At 43.6% G+C, this 18,477-nt stretch overlaps 1 protein-coding gene across 5 annotated transcripts in view; it reads left to right on the top strand.

Annotated features, from left to right (window-relative positions):
* The first annotated feature begins 16,304 nt into the window (after positions 1-16,304).
* The window catches only part of ADGRB3 (adhesion G protein-coupled receptor B3), a 458,060-nt gene continuing 455,887 nt past the window's right edge, over positions 16,305-18,477 (top strand). For 2 of the 5 annotated variants that reach the window (XM_082218224.1, XM_082218222.1), the window contains exon 1: positions 16,309-17,529. The gene's annotated coding sequence lies outside the window, so the exon portion shown is untranslated. Of the gene's footprint in view, positions 17,530-18,477 lie in introns of all 5 variants that reach the window. The other 3 variants (XM_082218226.1, XM_082218223.1, XM_082218225.1) reach the window with 3 other exon arrangements.

Genomic DNA, 18,477 nt, shown 5'->3' with positions numbered 1-18,477 from the left:
TCAACTAGTGTCCGTTTTCCATACATGACCATGATTATGTCTGCTTCCTATGCCATCCATTTCTCACACCAGTCTCAGCCAGCTTGTTCCAATGCATCCATTGTAAGAGCAATGACTTTCACAGGAATGGCAATATAGCTGATTTTAAAGGCCATTTTGTTGGACAATAAAAGTGGTCTTCTGGAAAGAACGGCGCAGAAATATACTTCACTATTGATTCTGCACCATTGCAGAATCTATCCTTTGGGAGTCCTCAAATGCAAATGGCTGCCAACGTATTATTTTCTATTGCTGTACCTTAGTGACACAGCAGGCGGCAAATCAAATGAAGTACAATAGCTCGCTAATTCACTAGAGTGCCTAAGATGGTCTGTTTTACATTTTTGATTGCAGGCAAACTTCCAGGACCCAGCAGGACAGCAGGAAATTCCTGCTAATTTCTCCCCCACTTTATTGGACGGTACACTAGACCCATGGTGTTCTTCTCTTAAACTTTCTCTCCTATTATGTATTTCTAGCTGGATAGGAAACTGTGCACAAAAGTGGTGTTGTACACCCACTTCTTGCTCAGATCCAGAAGATAACACTATCATAGACTCTGTAAGAACATCGGAAGTCAAACTAATAACCCACTTAGGGGAAGAGTTGGGGGCTGGATTCAGTCCTTCCTTCTCTCCCTCTGCCCCAATGATGATAAAGGTTGTCCTCTATGATCCAACTATAGCAATATTCTTATTCTTACTACTACTACTACTACTACTACTACTTTATTATTATTATTTACCTGCCCTTCACCCAAAGGTCACAGGGTAGGCCACAGCTTCAAAACACCATATTAAAAACAGTTTAAAACAACCAACAATCATAGAAATAAGGTGGATCCATGCAGACCCACCCTCAGCCTACAGTTTGATTGCAGCCAATATATTAGGTCTCAAAAACGTTTTGCTTGTGACCAAACTCCGTAAGTCCTATCTTCCCACTGTGTTCCCGAACCGTCCTTGTCATTTGTTTTAAGCAGAAAAATTGGCAAGTGTGTAGATTTAATTTTTTTTTTTTACCATCAAAAACTCAGAGCACGTCTTAGATTTTGTTCTTTAATTTTACCTCTTGCTAACCTCTTAAATAGGAATCATAAGCAAATTGATGTAAATGAAAGGTGAATGTTACAGTATGAACAATCAGCTTTATTTCAACATTTGATGGACCGGTTCAGCTGGGTCATGCCAGAAGGAAGTGCTTCCAAAGTTATGACAACACACATCTGTTGGAACAAGTTCCAACACTTGTAAAAAATGTTTTTTTTAAAGAAATGCCCTTACACATTATTCCATCTTAAACAGTTCATTAATGGCATTATATCATGGATTGCCAAACTTATGCTTTTTTCCATCCTATGCAGTTCATTATTGGCATAATAAAATTAGTGGGTTGCCACTGCAGTGCCCACAGGTGCATATACACCCTCGGAGGACTTCCCTGGCATATTCTCTCTTCCAATCCCTCCAGCTGAAGTGAGACTTTAAAGAAGTGTTCTATTGTAGACAATATAAGGGTTTTGTCAAGCCTAATTGTGATAATGGGGAGTTATGGGACGTGGGTGGTACTGTGGTCTAAACCACTGAGCCTAGGGCTTTCTGATCAAGAAGGTCGGCGCCACAACCCCAGAGTCGTTCATGACTGGACTTAACTGTCAGGGGTGCTTTACCTTTTTTGGGGGGAGTTATAGTTGTGCTCTCCTTGTATCACAATTAAGCTTCAAATAAACCTTCTTTTGGCTTCTTTATTTATTTTGGGGAGTAATCAGTTCCTCCTTTGAAAAGAATTCTTCCAGTGATAACACGACAGTTACAATATTTTAAGAGGTGTTAGAATCAGTGCAGTTCTGAAAGGTCAAGTCCACTATCTTGGTTCGAAATGGTATTCATTTGTAGCGGAACATATAGACCAAATACTGTCCCTTGAACTCATGAACCATCATGACAAGACATGTTCAAATCAGTGCAGTTTTGAAAGGTTCAGTCTTCTGTCTTGATTCAAAATGGCATCCAATGGTATCCAAACAGAGACAAAAATCTGCTCCTCAGTCTCAGGAACCACCATGCCAAATTTGGTTATGCTACTTTAAGAGGTGTCCGAATGCACAGAGAGCAGACAGAGAGATAGGAGAACAACTTGGGGGGGGGGAAATATAGTAAATTTTGATCACCACATTCAGCTGTTGTCACATGATATCCTTTTGGACTGATATTTGAACAAAAGAAAAATGTTGCAGGGCCAGAACAAAGACCCATCTACTCTAATATTCTGTTTCCCACAGTGGCAACCCAAATGCCTCCAAGAAGCCCACAAGCAGTAGGAAGTCACCAAAAACAGAATGTTCACATCAGTCTACTTCATGAAACGTGAAGTGAAAAGTAAGTTTAGTTTAGAAAAACCCTCAGAAGGGGCTGTATAGGAAAAGTATTAAAAAATCAGGACTAGAAAACCTAATGGGATTGGTACTAGGAGACAGAAAAGCTAAGAGTCACAGAGCTGAGAGCTGAGAGCAAAGGTGGCTGAAGAAGAGGACAGAATAAGCAGCAAACTGATGAAGAAGAACTGGGAGGATAAGGAAAAAGGCTTGATGAACAAAAGATCAGGAGAGGTATGAAGAAAAGAACAGCTTCTGTGAATATGAAAATTGTCTGTCCCTATTCTAGGGATACAAGTTCCTGTTAGATTTATGTAAATCAGCTTTATTCCATCCACTTCATCATGGTAATTCAATTTATACCCAGTAAGCATTTCCTCCAAACTATATTCAAGTGAGTCCTGCAGAAATAACTGGGGACCTTGAATTTCGACAGAAATCAAGGAAGCCAGAAGTGAACATGAACCTGAGGGTGCTTCCTACATATGTCTGCAATGCATGCCTCTGAATTGTACAGCATTACTGAAATGAAATGGCAAATTTAAAAGGCACATTCCAAAAGACAAAAATGGAGAGAACAAAGTGCATCATTATAGTGATCCTATTTAAATTCAGCGTGATTCCATTTGCATGAGCAAGTGATGCCAACTTTTAAAGAATCAGTTTGTTTAAACAGCTCTGACAGGTGCAATGCTGAAATAATTGTGTCCTTGGAGTAACAAGTTTTCAGAGAAGGCACATCCCATATTATCTGTCCCCAAAAGTCATGAAAGATGCCCATACATCGAAAGTGGAAAAGAACATGGAGGGACTCATTAGATTTATATGCTCGTAGATTGCAGAGATGGCTCAAGATGGTTGTTAACACGCCACTGTGTCTTCCCACCATCAAAACTTACTTCCAGTCATATAACAGGACTTCCTTTCCTCTACCGTATACCACCCCCACCCCAAAAAATTGTTCCAAAGGATTAGGTGGCTTCAGAAGCAAATTTAAGGCCTGTGAGGGGCTGTAGAGAAGGTGGAGATAAAGGGAAATGTAATTACAGGTATATTCTGCAACATGTTTTGCATTAGTAGTGGATTTATTCTACTCCTTCAATTTATTATGCTTTTGCAAAGTTATGGGGTTTCAGCAGGCAGTTATGGAATGCACACTGATTGTAAATGAAGCAGTGTGACCACCCCACAAACTTTATGCAGGCGCAAACACTATTTAAAGCAGCATCATGTGTGACCACCCCAATAGGAACATGAGCACAAACAATCACAAACATTCAATTAATCCTGTAGGGGATTTTAAGGAGCACCAACATTATTAAACTCTAGGGTGGCACACAGGTCCAGTGCATACGTATAAGGTCCAGCTCATTATACCACATTTTAGGAGCCATGAATAATTATCCATTTCCCCCTAATCCCTTTCCTCCTCTTCTCCCTTCATTGCAACACCAAGACTTATTAGCTTCAGATCCTGTTTTGTAAACTGGCATTGAACTACCCTTCATGTTTCAAACACAGTGGGGAGCTTTAGTGGGAAGATACTCCAGTGAAAATCCTCATTATTACATATTTTACATGGCTGTTTATTTGTATATATTTTAAAATTTTATAGATAGATGTTTTACGATAGCCTATATTTCTAAAGCGTAATAAAGGTTTGGCGAAGTAAGTAAGTAAGTACTGTAAGTCTAAGATAACCAGGATTGGCACACCAAAGCCAGGATGTGAAGTGAGCATAGGAGTCAATTCCTAGGGGTTGCCCCCCCTTTGCCCCCCACAATAAAATATTTGGCAGCCCCCCCCCCAAAAAAAAATATTGATGGGCATTGTCATTCAAATGGTGTGAGTGCACTGCATCCTGTGATCAATTATGCAGAGCAGGCTTACATGCCCCCCCCCCTATTTTATTCAGGTTGGCACTTGGAAGTGAGGAAAGAGGGGAAGGAATTCTGATGATAGTTTAGCAAGCCAGGATGTATGGCACAACAGAAATGGACCAATGTGAATGATCAGTGCTACGCTGGAGTTATATTGCTGGGATGAGATGAGTGCTTGTGGCAATTGAGACTTCTGGGCTCACATCTGCATTATAGTTTGAGATTATTTGAATCACAGCTTACCTAGGCTCTTCAAGATAGGCTATGGATTTTGTTTTTGTTTTTTAAGCAACCTCTGCCTCTTATATTTAACTTCATAACCTCGGATTTTACAGACACACAACAGATGCACGTCATTCGCTGTGAAAGCTTGTACAGTGTTTAACCAAAATGAAAGTATAAGAGCAAAGGACAACAATTCAGTATTAATGATGGATTTCTCAGGTTCTGTTGAAGAGAGCCAAAATCACAGAGGGTGTGTGTGTGCGCGCTTGCGCGCGCGCATTTATATTTATTATACTTCAGCTTGATTAATGACCAGGCAACATTTTAGAGAAGATTAATAATATCACAGATGAAAGGGCATTTTTAAAAATTAGTCTTCTTCTTAGTATAAAGAGGATTTGGATGCATTTAGATAATTAACGGGAAAACAGGGGCTCCATTTTATATTATCCACCTCTGCATAACTGTTTGCTAGTCAATACAGTAAGGATTAAGCCCTTGACATCCATCTACTGGCTGCAAACCATTCATCTCTAACTTCAAACTGCACTGTGGCCAAGGAAAGCCTAGAGTGTGCTGTAATGAATGGGTGGCGAATTTATTTCATGGCACCTTGATAACACTAGCTCAAACAGTCAATAGCAAGGAGGTGAAACACTGAAACACAGATATCGCAAGCCCCAAGGGGCTAGTCTCAAATTCTGCTTTGAGTGCTAGAAATAATTGCTTGTAGAACACAGGATATAATTGCCTTTCATTCATTGATTAGTTCATCTAGCTCAACAACCTTTGGATGAACTAGAAAGCAGCATGTTCAACAGCAGAGCCTCAGTGTCCAAAGAAAGCAAAAGTCATTTAAAAAGGGGGGAATAGAGAACCCACTTGGTGTATTCCACTTGTATATATTCAACTACTTGTGATCAATAATTTAAAAAGCTATTTAAAGGAAGATGAAAATAAATTTCCTTGCTGATTAAAAAAAAAAAGCTTTGAAAAGAGTTTGTGTGAAATGTGGAGAGCCTTCTTTGATTGGCTAGGAAATAACTACCCAAGGAAATGTTTTGTGATATCCCTCTGCCTGTTTGATTAACCCTTAATTTGTGTTGGTTTAGTGACTATCCTAACAAGTGCCTTATCATAAAAGAAAGAGAGACATGCAGCTCTAAAGACAGGGAGGCACATGTGCCAAAAATACATGTTTGGGTGTGGCCTCAAGAAAGTGTCCATAGCATGTTTATTTTGATAGAACCTATAATATAGTTGTATGTTTCCCCCTAATAATTCACAGTGGCAAACATTGATGCACACATGGCAGACACATATTGTTACCTGCTGCAACTTAGTGAAGGAAAACTCACTGAGAACTAGTAGGGGATGCAAATCCCAAACAAGTAAGGGCAAGTTCAAGGAGGGTTGTGCCTACCTCAAAAATTATATCCACTATACCCTATGCATTAACAGTTGTCAGGGTAGCAAAGGTGGGGCTATGCTGTTGTCCTGGCTTCTGAACACCATGCATTGCTCTTGCTTACTGGGAGCTGGACAAGGCAGCAAGAAGCTTGGCATGCATAGGTGCAGTGATGGAGCTAATAGGAAGGTCTTGCTGCACCAGCATCTAGAATCATAGAATCATAGAGTTTGAATAGACCACAAGGGCCATCGAGTCCAACCCCCTGCCAAGCAGGAAACACCATCAGAGCACTCCTGTCATATGGTTGTCAAGCCTCTGCTTAAAGACCTCCAAAGTAGGAGACTCCACCACACTCCTTGGCAGCAAATTCCACTGTTGAACAGCTCTTACTGTCAGGAAGTTCTTCCTAATGTTTAGGTGGAATCTTCTTTCTTGTAGTTTGGATCCATTGCTCCGTGTCCGCTTCCCTGGAGCAGCAGAAAACAACCTTTCTCCCTCCTCTATGTGACATCCTTTTATATATTTGAACATGGCTATCATATCACCCCTTAACCTCCTCTTCTTCAGGCTAAACATGCCCAGCTCCCTTAGCTGTTCCTCATAAGGCATCGTTTCCAGGCCTTTGACTATTTTGGTTGCCCTCCTCTGGACACGTTCCAGTTTGTCAGTGTCCTTCTTGAATTGTGGTGCCCAGAACTGGACACAGTACTCCAGGTGAGGTCTGACCAGAGCAGAATACAGTGGCACTATTACTTTCCCATCTAGATGCTATACTCCTATTGATGCAGCCCATAATTGCATTGGCTTTTTTAGCTGCCGCGTCACACTGTTGGCTCATGTCAAGTTTGTGGTCAACCAAGACTCCTAGATCCTTTTCGCATGTACTGCTCTCAAGCCAGGTGTCACCCATCTTGTATTTGTGCCTCTCATTTTGTTTGCCCAAGTGCAATACTTTACATTTCTCCCTGTTAAAGTTCATCTTGTTTGTTTTTGCCCAGTTCTCTAATCTGGCAAAGGTCGTTTTGAAGTGTGATCCTGTCCTCTGGGGTGTTAGCCACCCCTCCCAGTTTGGTGTCATTTGCAAATTTGATCAGGATGCCCTTGAGATCTACAGAGATCCTCCCACTGCCTGGCCCCTCCCACAGTGTTTGGAAGCCAGGAGAGTGTTGCAGCTTCCCTTGTGTCTCCTTGAGCCTATTGACTCCTACGAGTCTCTACACAGTTGTAAGGGAGTTCTATATGGCAGTTCATTGTGGACCCAGTGCTGCTTGTGCATGCAAGTATTTTTGCAACATCCACATTACATCATCGTCAACATGTTCTTTTTCCATTTAATCCAGATTTCCAGACATTGCAATAAGGGGAGGGGGGAATCCTGCAGAAATGGTGAGTCTAGATTAAATAGGGAAATGAAATATGGGGTGGCATTTTTATGAGAATGACACCGCAAAGCAAGTTGCCTGTATGAGCAGCACCAAGTCTGTAATAAACAGTCATGTGAAAGCACCCAGGTTTCACTGGATCCTTGAGGTTTACCCTCCGGTAACATATGTAGCCTAATTCCTGTGCATTTTAATGTCTGAGCTAAGCATATGCTGAACATTCTCCAGCTGAAATATATGGGACTTTTATTGGCTTGTGCTCATTGTTTTGTTCCTGATGACATGCAAATGAATGGTGGTGAGATGCATCTTCTTAGTTCTGCATTTTGTATCTTCTTCTGTATTTAGCAATGGCTTAGAGTCACACTTCTCTGGAGGTGCCAACCTAAATACGATAACAGTAGAGCAATGTGTGGCTGCTTAATGAGATGACTCTGTTTGTACAGAAGAGCAGAAGTTGCCAGGAAGAAAAATATCCTGATTGTCAATTCCCCCCAAGCTTTTTTTAAAAAAACAAAAACAACCTTATTGCTGCATACAAAACAAGGCTTTCACCAGTACGTGAAGACCATTTCCATACAATGTGGGCAACCTAATTCGTTTCCATATGGAAATAATGTATCTCAAACTGCTAAGTTTTGGTTATTCCAGTATAAATGATGTGGGAGTGGGGTGTTTTTTTTTTTTAAAAAAAAAATATTATTCACCCTGTGGAGCTCCGTCCCATCAGATGTCAAGAAAACAAACAACTATCTGACTTTTAGAAGACATCTGAAGGCAACCCTGTATCGGGAAAATTTTAATGTCTAATGTTTTACAATTTTTTTATATGTTGTAAGCCGCCCAGAGTGGCTGGGGAAACCCAGCAAGATAGGCAGGGTAATAATAATAATAATAATAATAATAATAATAATAATAATAATAATAGTTGTTGTTGAAAGTTTTCAACAGAATCCAGCCAAAATTAAAACACTTTTAAGTCCTGACCATTTCAATGGAAGAATACCTGCTAAGAACACCATGAAATCAAGAGAACTAAAAAGTGCTTTGCTTTGTCTAGACTGTGCTTTGTGGGTGAGTGGCCTGATAATAAAGGCTCATCCACACTTCCACTTGTTCTGCACCTGGAAAGCATGGGCCTGAGCAGTTGCCCACTTGCTTGTGCTTTCTCCGCACAGACCCAAGCAGTTTGCCGTTTGCCTCGGGAAATTCTTTAGTGCTGAATCAGAACAAACATCAATGCGCGGAAAACCTGGTTGACCTTTGCTCTGATGCAGTGGCAAAGAGTGAGTAAGTGGTGGACAATCAGAAGTCTAGATGAGCCCTAACAGAGCCTTTCTGAATAGTCAACTCTGGTAGTGGTATGACTGGAACCAACATAGGACAGTAATATTGGAGAGTAGCATTTCTGCTAGGGAGCCAGAATACATTGCAGCATTTAGTTGCCAGCCACCTTGTGATTCAATATTAGGAACTTGAGAAAGTTATAAACTATTAAAATCATAGAGTTGGAAGCGACTCTGAGGATCATCTAGCCCAACCAATGCAGAAATACGCAGCTGGATTGAACCTGCAGCCTTGGCATTATCAACACCACACTCTATCCAACTGAGCTATCCATTTACCGTAGTATCTAAATTACTTAGTTGAGCCTAACCACGTCTGCTCATTTTCCAAATCTGCGTGGAATCTGTTTTGCCATGAACTGGCCCTTCGTCATACGCCCTTCAGGGTCTGTACATAACCCCAGTGTTATTTCTACTCAACATCATGTCTTGACAGTGCAGGTGACTCTTATTTTTCTTTTCCTTCTCTGTGCCACTTGTTCCTAATCTTCACGAATTGATTTCCACTGAAGAGTCTCCCAGAAATTCACAGAGAGTCCTCCAGGTCTGACCTCTTTATAGAAGTTAATTACACGGCTGTGTTATCTGGAGGTTTGCAACAGACAATATCTCATCATTAGCATAGTCATATCTTATATGTTTTGTTAAAGCACACCTCACCATGTTTGCAATCATGCCAGCTGCTGCAGTTTGCAAAGGTCGCACCAGCCTGTCACTGGTTAGTGCCTTGAATTAAATAGATCATTAAAAGAAGCTTAGAATGTTTCTGGCCCATCATGTCATCGGACGGATATAAATTCATCTTGAATCATTATTATTTCTTGCATTGCAAATATTAATTTGCCATGATGCCAAATCAACATGCCACAAACCAATCTATTCTAAAGATTGTCAAAATAATGAGATTGCCAACACTTCAAATATAAGAGGTCTTCACCCTTCTCCTGAATTATGGCAGTAGTGAAGTGCTCTACACTGAAGGAAGTCCTAGAGGTCTGGTGGCAGATTCAAATATTATGCAAGACAGCTAAGCTGACAATTTGCTATTCCTAAAAATAGAGAAAGGACATGTGAGGCTTTTAGCCTATCATGAAGTGTAAGAAATTAGAACTGAGTCAAACATGGAGTGCCTTTTCTGGAACCTTTCAGCAGTGACATAAGTTAAGGCATATTCCATAGTGATGCCCAATTTTACAAGTGTGAATAACTTGTCCCCCATTTTGACTATGTTCAGGTGAAATTTAATGCTGTTTTATTTGTTCAGGCCTTTGAGTGGATAAGGGATGTTAGGTATCCGCCAGATGTTTCATCTGGTACTGTTTTTATGATGTTTTGTGACATTTTGTGCTGCCTTGGGCTCCTGTGGGTAGAAAGGTAAACAATTAATAATAAATGAAATAAATGATGGCTGGTTGATTGTTGATTTAAAGTTATATTGCTATGTTATATTAGGTTGATAGGAGCCCTGAGCTCACTCTTAGCAGGAAGTATGGGATAACAGAGTAATAAATAAATTAAAATAAAAACAAAGCAACTCCTTTTCTTTTCTTAATAACATATTTAATACATTCAGTTAAAACATAGGTATCAATATATTAAAAATTTTACTACAATATTCTAATGCTCTAAAACCAAGAAGAGCTGAGACCATTTAGATGTTTTTCATCTCTGCCACAGTTTTAGTATCACATTAAGTTACCCAATTGTTCATTACTTACGCTGACAACTACACCCTCAGCATATCAGCTACTACTTATCCCAAGACCATTACTTCTTGGTCAGAATTGTTTTCCACCAGAATCTCATTCTTTCCAACCTATATCTCAAGGTGGGCCAATTTTTCCCCCATATGTTTCTTGGAAATTGCCCAAAAGGTGGAGAAAATGCCTACCTGTTCATAGTGACAGCAGTGCTGATCCAGAAAGCTGTACCCTCACTCTCAAAGGCCTTGTGATGTCATCATGCAGTGCAATCTAATCAGCTACGTATTGTTGTGACATCATCACATTCACAATGTAATCTCTAATTGCCTGGGAAAACTACTCCAAGGGAGAATGCCCAGTGGTTTTTTTCTGTTTTCAAAATGACTAATTAGCCATATTGGCAGGTAGGTGTGGGAAGTTATGAGTTAGTTAAAGTTTGGAATGGGAAGATGTAGTCCTGAGCCCTGTTTTCAGGGCTGTGGGCCTCAATGACAATGTTAAGGAGCATCTTAGGGGCCAACCTGTGATACCTACCTGGTGATACCTGTCTGGAGTTGCAGGGTCCCAGGAATGGGTGAAGCAGAAAGGCCTTCCTACTGACCTAAAAAGGTGGGGCTTAAGGAGGGGGATAGAGGAAGGGGTCTTGGCACCACTGGCTCACCCACAGTTTGGTTACTAGATCCCACACCTTAGTTCCCCTATAATGCAGATCTGTTTGGAGTTGGATAAATATATATGTCTGTTTACTCAGCCTTTGTGTCTTGCCTCTTAATTTCCCAGTGTGGTTGCAAAACACTTTGTACCACTTTTGTCCTGATAATAGTACAAGGAGCAAACTATCCTGAGATCCCTCCCTTTCTGAGAGGGGTTATATTGCCCTCTCTTTTAAATATGGGAAGAAACAGAGGAATGCTTGGCAGTGTGCTAGGAGTGTTGTAGGCTTTGTTGATGTTCTGTTTTTTTATTTTATTTCTTTTATTTATTTATGGCTTCTTCTGGGCAACAATACAGCTGGACTCCTACAACTTTTGTAACTCCAAAATAATGTCTAGTGAGGAAACATGATAAATGTTCTCATATTTAGTTCCTTGGGTCAAAAGTGGTTATGATCAGTAACACTACAGATCAGAATTCACGCAGTGTGTAATTGCAACAATAAAATCTCCTTTTTAAAAATCCAAACCTTTATGATTACAAAAATAATTGGCTTGCACGCCCTCTGGAATGTTAATGCATATTTCCCCGACATAATTTCAATCAGCAAAAAATGTATCCTGCAGCTAACCAAATGAACTTTGAAGTGAGTGACATTGCCAGATTTAGCAAAGCCCTCTCTAAATGTTCTCTTCCCTTTGCAGGATTTAGCAGAGGTTTGTGTGTGTGCCACAAAACAATTCCCATGCTAAGTGAGTGGTGTTTGTTAGAAAGCAATGTACTTCTCCACCTTTAATTACAATGCACTTTCCCCCTCCAGGAAGAACACTGGCTGGTGAATAGCTCAACACACACACAGGGTGTGGGGGGAGAGGGGAGAGAGGGGGAGAGAGAGGGGGGGAGAGAGAGAGAGAGAGAGAGAGAGAGAGAGAGAGAGAGAGAGAGAAATTCAGCTAGAGAGCAACAACAGAGAGCAGCAGAGTGGGAAAAATGTTTGTTGATCTTCAACAAAAAGCTGTTAAATTTCAAGAGATTTACATACTGTTCCCCCAACCCTGCCCTCCTACCCAAACTTTTCTTCATTGTTTGCCTAACAATATCCAGCCCGAAATAAACTGAATGCAAGGATGTAAACAGGGAGATTCTAAACAAATTATAGATGGCCGAATGCCCATTTCTAGTAATGGATACATCTGCATGATCACTGAAAGCAAATAAGAAATAGAAAGCAAATGACAAGTGTGAACTGGCTTTTAAAATACATGCTTCAAAAATGATGCAGAGAAAGGGGAAATAACTTTAAGAGAGCAACAGTAGACCTAGGGAGCTATTCAAAGTAGAAATGGGAAGGCGAAACATGTGGAGGAGTGAAGGTTAGAAGGCTGAAGGAGAAAGAAAGGTTGGCCATGGCCAATGAATGGCATGACAAGTGAAATGTCCATGATATAATGGCAGAAACCACAGTGCAATGCCAACTCCCAAAGGAGAAGTATAATGTCCAGCATATAATAATTGTGGAATATTGAGAATAATTTTTTTGTGGTATCGCACTACTGTTCCTAATGCAATAGTTATGAGCGGGCCTCAGAAAGATCCTCTCACTTCATGTGAGTTTGCATTTGGTCTTCTGCTGTGGTTAAGTAATGCTGTTTTTGCTTTTCTTATGCATTGATATCCTGCCTTTCTTACACCATGGAACCCAAGGTGGCATACACGTGTTACCCAGATGGTTTCTTATACACACATGGATCAGATCCAGAGATTCAGAAAAACTTCAGCAAGGTGCTGGCCCATGACATGTGCCTTCATACCATACTCTGGAATCAGAGTATGGAAATAATGTTGAGCACTAACCAAGGAGATTGGGCTCAAACTTTTATTCAGCCATGAAGCTCAGTAGATGCCCTCAACCTCACCTACCCTGCAGGATTGTTGGAAGGTTAAAATGTGGGGAGACCACAAATGCTCTATCCTGAGATCCAAGATCACCAGTGTTGAAGCAATGATTCTTCAACATCAACTTCGTTGGACTGGTCATGTTGTGCAGATGCCTGATCGTCTTCCAAAGCAACTACTTTATTCCAAACTTAGAAATAGGAAGCGTAATGCTGGTGGTCAACAAAAGAGGTTTAAAGACTGTCTCAAGGCAAATTTTTTAAAATGTAGTATAAACACTGACAATTGGGAAACACTTGCCTGCGAGCACTCCAATTGGACAACAGCCTTTACCAAAGGTGTCATGGGCTTTGAAGACACTCGAACTCAGGACACTAGGGAGAAACGTGCTAAGAGGAAGGCACGCTTGGCAAATCCACACTGTGATCAACTCCCAGCAGGAAACCAATGTCCCCACTGTGGAAGGATGTGTGGGTCGAGAATTGGCCTCCACAGTCACTTACTAACTCCTTGTTAAAACCATGTTTATGGAAGACAATCTTACTCAGCTACGAGTGATTGCCAGAGAAGAAGAAGATCACCATGATCCTGGAACAAGGGATGGATAAAAATATAACTAATAGAATTAATGAATTCCATTTTAGATTTTGTTCTTACTTATGTGCTTTGTTTTGGTCTGTCAGTGTTCTGCAGCTTTGACTGAAGTGATAACAGAATGTGTTGTTCTTGGCAGAATTCGCACCATATATTGCTTTGTGCATCACACATTTACTCACAGAAGGATGGGCACAGTAATTCTCTCAGGATGTATTTCTTATGTGCTCCATAGGGCCTGCTTTCCTGTGAAAGACTCAATAGTCATTGTTACGGTTTTTCCACCACTGCCTGTCACAATTTCCATTGACAGCTATGCCTGCTTGTAACTTCATTATGTGAAGGATATCTACCAACTCTGCCTCATTCTTGAGTGGGTGTGCATAAACCCACCAACATTTATACACACACCCATTCTTCCATGAACTTGTCCTTTACTTCGTCCAACAAAATCAAGTTACTTGGGCCACACAACCAGTAGCCAAACTACTTCGTCTTCTCCTTCAGATACTCAACCTTATCAATCTACTTGTGCCATCACACTTCTATTATTCCATTATGGGTCTGTCCAGCAATCCCTCACTGTTTTATCATTCCATCCCACACACTTTGTCATTCAATCATCTCCCATCAAAGTTCTCCAAGACTGAGTTTATGCATTTCTTCCCTAGTCCAAACTAACCATCAAAATGGTTCTACATAGCCACCACATTGTCTACAATTCGTTCCCAATACACTCTTTGCCTCCTCATTGCCATTCTTACCATTCCAATGCAGACTTATCTTTTCCATTCCTAGAGTCCTCCTCAGTGTCATCTTGTGTGATGTTTGCTCTGACTTTAGACTCCTTCCCGCACCCCTTCCATCTGCCCGGTACAATTCAGCCATTGCTCAGCATCATGATTTCAATTCAACATCCTAATTTCATTTCCATCTGGTCCCTTGGCATTCATATTATTCTTCGCATTCTCCCTTTTGCCACTCAACCCACCTATGGTACTGCCAGTGATGTCCACTTTCTCATTCAACTCACCACAATGTGCTCCTTGCCACTGTTCACCCATTTCCCAAAGCTGCTTCTGAGTGACTGCACTGACTCCACAAAAGCTGCTTATTATTCCGGCTTATCCCCCCCTCAACATTCTCTATTCAACAGCTGTACTCTACCTCCATTAGCCTCACTAATCCTCTCCTGTTCCAATGTCATTCCATTTTGAGAACTGCCCAGTCCCGGCCATACTGGTGCCCGAGCCTGCCTAACGTCGTTTCACTTTGGGAATACCCATTTTGTTGTGTCACGCTGGGCACTGCTATACCTCTGTGCTCTGGACACTGTCATTTTACTGTCAGCTTGCTCTCCATGCCCGTTCCACTACCAATCTGCTCTGCCATTACGCTGACACTTTAATCTGGACAGTATCATTCCATGCCATCATTCTCACCTAGACAATATCATCCCACAAGCCACCCTTTTTCTGGACACTGTGATTCTGCTGTCATTTTGCTTTTCAAATTGTTTCCATTTCAGAGGCTATAATTCAGGCTTGGACTGCCATTGGACTCTGGAGACCAACACTGCATCTTGATGCACATTCCTCACCGCACATTAGACCAGTCCTTCATATTTGTGCCTTGCAACTCCACTCATTGCAGTTTTCCTTCTTTCCTCAGTTCCACAGACACCCCCACAGCATGCACATATTTGTGGCGTTCCTCTGGGTTCCTTGAGCCCTACTGACAAACCCAGGGCTCAGTTACACCAGCTGACCTGCCTTTCCTTTCTTCTGCAGTGCAGTTCTGATGCATTGGTGTGTTTCTTTGATTATTTTTTTAAAAAACTATTCATGCCTATTGTCATTCAGTTGCGTTCCTTTTTCCAGAAATTATTCCGGACGGGCTAATCTTACTTTCCATGGCCATTCAGTTTTCTGCCATCAGTCTTAAACATGTCCCAGCGCAAAAAAATAAAAGATGTTAAAAAATACAACAGCAATAAGAACAACAACAACTGATCACATGTTTACGCCATCAGGCGTCCCCCTATCCTGACACAGAAATTAAAGCAGGCGAATTCCTGTCGCCGCGAACAAGACAGGCAAGAAATCAGTGGAACAATTCCCTCTCTTCAAATCCACCCGCCCTTCCCACAGACGATAACTTAGGTAAAAAAGAGAGAGTAGGGAAAGAAGCAGAAATCACAGGCTTCCGGAGTCACTATCACTTGCTATTTGCAGACTGATTGAGTCTCTCTCTCTCTCTCTCTCTCTCTCCAGCCATGAAAATGCTGCCACAATCCTAAGCAAGAGCCCCCTAGATTTTGGGCAAAGAACAAACAAGGTGTTAATTGCAGCCTCGCGGAAGAAATTGCTATTGTTCCCAACAGTGGAAGGCGGCACTTTGAGAGCTGCGATGTTTTCCCTCGGAGCGCCAGATCATTTAAATCTGCATCGCGGTGGCGAACTGACAGCTCTTGGGGCTGCGACAGAGGGCTTTACGCTTTAGGAGCAAAGAGCGAAAGGAGGGAGGCGGCGGGTGGTGGAGGTGGGGGGGGGGTGAGAGGACCGAGAGAGAGAGAGAGAAATCAAAGGCTGCGCTCTCGCTCTTCTCTCCCGCGCGCGCCCCCTTCTCTCCCCCAGCCTCCGAGTTTCGCTCGCAGCCAGCCACAGCCGTGTGGGAACTGAAGCTGGAAAAACCTCCCAGACGCAGAAAAAGACCGGCTTGTTGTGGGGAGGGGAGGGGGGAGAGAGACGTGCTTGGGGTTGAGTAGCTGTGACGTGCGAAATCACACCGCCGTGCCGGGCCCACTTGCCGGAGCCGAGAGGGAAGCCTGCCTCGCGCACGCGCACACGGCGGAGAAAGGCGCGGAGAGGACGTCGAGCGGAGCGCGCGGTGCTTGCGCTCCCAGAGCCTGAGCTGTCGGTCGGCGGAGGGAAAGGAAGGGTGGGAGGGAGCGAGGTGGTGGAGCCACAAACGCGCGCGCGGACAGCCGAGCGCGGGGCGCACTCGCCACGGGAGACAGCGCGAGGGAGTAGCGCGCGCGCGCTCATTTCCTCACACACACACACACACAGAGGAGAGGGGGGAAAGCGCACACGCGCACACTGGAGCTCACACACATCTCCATTCTCTTTCCTTCACACAGAGAGGGGCGCGCGCGCACGCCACACACACACACACACAGACCCACACTCACCGTGGCTCGCTCTTCCCGCGCTCCCTCCGAGCTTCGCCGCCTTCCCTTCGCTCTCTCGCGGACTCCTTCCTCTCCCCTCCGCGCTCGAAGGAGCTCTTGGACATCCTCGGCCGAGGCTAGAGCTTGCGAGGGAGAGACTGTACAGCCATCCCCATCCACCTCTCCACCTCCGCCGCTGTCCTTCCCTCAGGTACTGGAGAGCCGGAGGGAGGGAGAGGAGGAGGAAGAAGAAGAAGAGGAAGGCGGCGAAAAGAGAAGGAGACCCAGCCGACTGACAACAGCCGCCAAGAGCCAAAGCCCGCCAACAAATCTGCACTAGGGCAGCCGGATCTCTTGGAGTTTGCTTTCTGGGCTCATCTCCTTCGCCGGGTCTGTCTCCGCTGTTGGGTTGAGACACTTTATTCCCAAGTGAAACAACACCAGAAAACCTCTGCTTTCCAGCCAAGTCCATTGCAACCCGCCCCCCCCCCGCCCTTCTTTCCTGCAGCCTGTGGTCGGGGGCTTTGGCTGCCCTCCCCCTTCTTTTTATATGTGGTTGGATTTGGTGGATCTGAGGGAAGCCATCCTTTGGCCCTGCTGAGCCTCCCTCCCCCTCTCTCTGCTGCGGGGTTTTTTTTTCCTCCCTCCCTTCCCTTCCCCTTCTCTCCCTCCTCCTCAGCAGCCCTCTTCTTCTTCCTCCTCCTCGGCTTTTGGTTTTTTGAATGCGCGCTGAGGAAAATGGGCAACGGCGCTTCCGCCCGAAGGGGAACCTCTCCATGCCTGCTTTTGGGACGTGTGCCTGTGGCGGTGGGGTCTTCTTAGAGAAATAGCCTGCCTGCTTTCGGAGTGGAAGGTAAGGCTGGGGCGGGAGAGGGGAGGAGAGGGATCTCGGGGCTGAAGGAGAGACAGGAGCCGTGGGGGGGGGGGTGGGAGAGAGACACGACGCACCACCTGGCGGGACCCCTCCGCGCAAGTGCTCCCTCCTCGCCCCTGGAAAAAAGTTGGCGAAGTCTCCTCGGCGACTGGGCAAGGCATTGGCTGCTCTCCCGCTCGACCCGGGGAGGTCTAGCGCACGATCGGGGTGATTTTCTCGCAAGGAGAGGGAAGCGGGGGATCCTGAGGTTAATGGGAAGTTTAAGGGAAGTCTGTGTGTGGGTCTTCCGTGGCGGAGCAGATCCGTGGAGTGATGGCGCCGTCTAGGTTCGATTAAACTACAGTGTCACCGAGGAGGGTGGGAAAAGACGAGGATGCTTTTCGGTGGGAAAGATTTCGACGAGGAGTCTTAGATCTTTTGGGGACAGTTTTGTTTCCCCCCTCCCCTAAAGTAGGTATCACCCTTCACCTCCAAAAAACCTCCATCGGAGCCTCCTGCTTAGAAAATGAACTTCTCGTCGTTGGCATTTGCTGCATCGTCACCCAAAATCCTCTCCTCTCCAGTGTACCCAAAAGAGAGCCCTGTGTAGTTGACAGAGGATCGCCTCTTTCCTGTTCAGAAGAAAAGGAAGGAGGGCGAAAGCCAAAATGCTGTCTTTTCTTTATAGGAAGCAGCCTAGCACTGCAGACCATAGTATTTAAAAAATCTTACCTGGCTGTTCCCCCCGCCGCCCCCCACCCATGCCCTCCTCAGACATTTATTATCTTAAACCAAATACATTCCCTTCAGATTTTGAGGCAGCTCTTCTCACACTGATGGAATTCCTAATTTAGTGCTCTACTGCTAAATTGTCTTTCAGTGCCTAGAACCTCCTGAACAATGCTGCGCACAACTGCAATGCCTGTAAAGTGCTCCAGCAACATTTGT

The sequence above is a fragment of the Podarcis vaucheri genome, assembly GCF_965113315.1.
Source record: "Podarcis vaucheri genome assembly, chromosome: 3".
In the NCBI taxonomy this organism is placed as follows: Eukaryota; Metazoa; Chordata; class Lepidosauria; order Squamata; family Lacertidae; genus Podarcis; species Podarcis vaucheri.
This window is presented reverse-complemented; position numbering and strand designations above follow the sequence as displayed.